Below are 4814 nucleotides of genomic sequence, written 5' to 3'. Positions count from 1 at the left end.
CCTTTGTCTTACTCTATAACTCAAAACAAATTATATACCTATGATCCTAAAGATAAAACTACATAGTTTTTGGAGGAAAACATGAAGAAATCATTTTTTTGATTCAGTGGTAAACAAAGGTTACTTGTGTAATAGAAAGCAATAACCATAAAATTTAAAAAAATGATAAATTAGACTTCATTAAAATTAAGACTTCTGATTATTAACAGACACCATTAAGAAAATAATCGACTAGGAAAAATATTTGCAATACATATAGCTGACAAAGGACTGACTTCAAAAATATATGAAGAACTCTTACCACTCAGTAATAACTCAATTAAAAACAGGAAAAATATTCAGACATATACTGCATAAAAGAAATGATAGGAATGGTAATAAATACAACAAAAAATTACCAACATCATTAGTGATCAGATTAAATTCAAACTAAAACCACACCAAAATACCATTATACATACACTCACTGAGATGTGTTGAATTTTAGAAATGGATAGACCAAGTGTTGGTAAGACTGTGGAGCAGCTGGACAGCTCTACTGGTTGGCATGTAAAACAGTACAACCAATTTCAGAAAAGCTTTGAAAGTTACTTATAAATCTAAATAGTCACCTACATTTTGACCCTGCAATTTTAATCATGGGTATTTACCCAGATAAATAAAAATATATGTTTACAAAAAGACATTTTAAAGGAAGGTTACAGTAGATTTATTCATAATAACAAAAATTGGAATAGTTTAGGTATCCATCAATAATAAGAGAGTTGATAAACCACAATATAGCCGTACATTGGAATACTACTCATCAATAAAAAGGAGTTAAATACTAGTATACACAAAAACATGGGTGAATTTTAAAAACATGTTGATTTTTTTAAAAAGTAGACACCAAAAGTATATACTGTATGAATTAATTTTTATTATGTTTTAGAATGCAAAAAAAGAAAGAAAGAAAGAAAGAAAGAAAGAAAGAAAGAAAGAAAGAAAGAAAGAAAGAAAGAAAGAAAAAAAGAAAGAAAGAAAGAAAGAAAATCAGAACAGTGGTTGCTTCCAGTGAGGTGGAGTTAAAGATTGAATAGGAGGAGTTTGGGAAGTATTTCTTGGATGATAGTAATCTTTATTTTGATGGATTTGTGTTACATAGATGTATAGATTTGTCAAAACTTAGTGAATGTACACTAAAGAATTGTGCATTACTTATATAATCTTTTATCAAAAGAAAAAGCTAAACAAATATTTATTTTATTTTATGATATGTATATGAAAGTAAGCATGGTGGGAAATGTAGTGATCACAATTTATTTTGAAATGCATCAAAAATTAAGATGAATTAATAAATGGTTAGAAAGATGAATAAATGGAAAGATACATTATAAAATAACTTTTCTAAAATATTACTGATAGAATCTAGGTCATGAGTATATAGTTCACTATAATATTTTTTTCAATTTTGTTGTATATTGAAAATTTTATAATAATAATGTAGAAAATGTTAACGTCTCTCACTTTTCCAGTGCATGCTAGGTTTAGAATAATAATTTAGTCTCACATTCTTTAGGCAGACAACCCTAGAGCAATATCCACCCACTTACCCTTCCTTCTATTAAAGCAGAAATGAAGTCACAGAGTGGGTGGATATCGTTATGACTAGTTAATAAGCAGCCTCTTGCTATTTCCCATTTCAGCATACTGTTTCAGAGCTAACAGTAACCAAGATGCAACTCTCCGATAGAACACAGGCTATAAGTTAAAGGACAAGAATCAAGCCGGTATTGACAGGTAGGATTGAAGGCTCTGGTAACAAACTGTGGGAAGAGGGTTTTCACTAAAAGTGAGACATTTCCAAGTTAATAGAAATCTTACAAATCTATTTAGAATATTTTCAATGTGAAAAAAATACATATACATTACAGTCAAATTCTCTTAGTATTTTCTGCTTATTCTCTTATTTCCCAAGTAATAAATTACATGAACAATTTATTAGAAAACTGTTGAATATAATTCATGTATTTTTCCCCTCTCCACTAATTCCCTCATTCACAATCTTCTACATCATTGAAGGATTATCAACCACCCAGTAATACAAGCGAGAAAACTAGGAATCATTTCTGGTTGCCCAGTTTTTTTTTTTTTTATCCCAAGTAGTCAGCCCATCTTCAAATCTTGGTAATTCCAAATGTTCTCACATTTTTACATTTCGTGCTATCTTTACTATCTATGCCTTTGTTCCAAACCACCATCATCTTTCACTTGGACTACCTACTGTATGAGTTGCTTTATTTGTCTTTTCATTTTCTCTCTTCCATTCCCATTCATTACCGATATAAGCAGAAGTTATTTTTCTCAAAATGTAGCTGCATTATGTCACTGCCTTGCTTAAAATCTCTCATTTCTCCTGTGTTAGTCTTAATCCACACTCTGTGATAAAATATAAATTAGCCATACAGCATCTATCTAATCTCCCCAAAATCGTGCCACCCTAGTCGCACCATTGCAAGCATAGCATGCTTTTGTAGGCCGTCCACTGTCCTCAGATCGCCCCCTCCCTATTCTGTGTCTAGTTCTTTCTCCTCTTTAAGTTTTAGCATAAAATATCATCTCCTTAGAAAGATGTCCCTTCCCATTGCATTTAAGTGGTTTTGATATTCTTTCAGATGACTAAAATCTAGCTTCTGTTTAAATATACTCGTTTATCTTTTCATATTCTATTTTGGTAGTTCCCCAAACATTTTTGGAGTTATTTTTGGAGTTATTGTAAGGGATCCAGGAAACTTTGTATAAACTGAGAATTGCTTTTACGTTAAATCAGTTTTACTCTTTGTCCATAGATGCTATTTTTCAGGAGTATATTGATGCTTCTATGATTGATAAAATATAAATTTAAGTGTATTCCTATATTTCTATTAAGAGTTCATCTTGGCCCTGGCTGATTGGTTCAGTGGTAGAGCATCGGCCTGGCATGTGAATGCCCTGGGTAGGATTACTGGTCAGGGCACTCAGGAGAAGCACCTATCTGCTTCTCCACCCTTCCCCCTCTCCTTTCTCTCTATCTCTCTTATCCCCTTCTGCAGCCAAGGCTCCATTGGAGCAAAGTTGGCCTGGGTGTTGAGGATGGCTCCATGGCCTCTGCCTCAGGTGCTAGAATGGCTTTAGTTGTAATGGAGCAATGCCCCAGATTGGCAGAGCATCACCCCCTTGTGGGCATACCAGGTGGCGCATGTAGGAGTCTGTCTCTCTGCCTCCCCACTTCTCACTTAAGAAAAATACAAAAAAACAAATCAACATTGTTTTTGATCAATTTATAACTAAAAGCCAAAATAAAAAATATTCATAAGGTTTTCTTTAACAAAAAAGATTCCCATTCATTAAAAAGTTCTGAACCACTGCTCCATATTATTACAAATAAATTACAATTAAATAAATGCTTTCTTATGATGTTTTACCTTTTTACTAAGTTGGATAAAATTTTCTATATTTTATATTAAAATGTTATAAATTAAAGAAATCCTTGAGAGCCTTCTGTTTAATTTCTTTATATGATATTATAGAAAAGGAAATGGTGTGTTAGATCGAAAATTACACAAATAGTAGGAGAGTAGAATGAACAGACTGGTGGTGCCTTGTCTTGTAGTCCAGTGCTCCTTCTGTCTCCCTCAGCTTCCTTTTGACACACTGCTGTTTCAGAGATGGGACCAGAGACCAGATTCCTTAGCCAAGTGTCGAATGAGTTGTCTAGCCCATTCACTGTCTTTCTCATTCCCTCCTGACCTCTCTCTCTAACTTATTTGGTCTACAATCTCACTATATCAAGTGTTTATTTTTTACTGCTTGTTAAAGAAATATTTAACCAGCTGCATGTCAACATGAAAATGACCACACAAGAAAAAATGGTTGCTAAGCAAAGTAATTTAACTCCCCACAAATAATCAAGTAATTGTACTGAGAGCTGTAAAACATGCACAGAATCATGTACCACCACTAAGGCATCCTTTCTACTCACATTTTTCTCATCGCCTCCTAGAGCAGCATAAAACTAGTTCCTTGATGCCAATAGTAACAAACTTAAAACTTGACTTGTAATAAAACTTGGTTCCCATATGTTCCTATTGGCTTTACTGTTACATAACTGATTTAATGATCTAGTTGGGCATTAAATGCTTTCATAGATTTTTGGGGTTTTTTGCTGCAGTCAAATTAAAGTCACTTGTAATTAGGAGCATAACAACCCTAAAACTCAGATGGACCAGTATTCTACATGCTTGACTTAAATTTATTATGTGGCCTGTTTGCTCAATGGATAAAGCATAAACCCTGTGTGCAGATCTCCCAAGTTCAATCCCTGGTCAGGGCACACATGAGAAGCAACCATCTGCTTCTTTTCCCCTCCCCCACACACCTTTCCATTCCTCTTCCCTTCCCATAGCCAGTGGCTTGACTGGTTTGAGCATGGACCCCAGGCACTGAAGATTACTCAGTAATTCCAGCACCAGCCCCAGGCAGGGGTTACCAGGTGGGTCTCCTTCGAGGCACATATGGAAATCTATCTCCCCTCCTCTCAAAGATAAATAAATAAATAAAACATTATTTTTCAAGAGTCTTACTGAAGGCTACACATGAAATGATCTTGTTCTGAAAAACACTCCATTAAGGAAATCTAAAAAGTTGTGTAGATATTGCGGCTAATTATGCTTAATCACATGGTTAACATTTCTAAAAGAATCTAAAGGAAAAAGAGACTAGATTTATTTAAAGATGAACTCATTAATGGAGGGTAATACATTTCATCCCAGTAATAATAACAATAGCAACAGTAA

This window comes from Saccopteryx leptura, chromosome 2, assembly GCF_036850995.1.
Source record: "Saccopteryx leptura isolate mSacLep1 chromosome 2, mSacLep1_pri_phased_curated, whole genome shotgun sequence".
In the NCBI taxonomy this organism is placed as follows: Eukaryota; Metazoa; Chordata; class Mammalia; order Chiroptera; family Emballonuridae; genus Saccopteryx; species Saccopteryx leptura.
The sequence above is the reverse complement of the archived record's forward strand: the minus strand, read 5'-3'. Positions refer to the sequence as shown.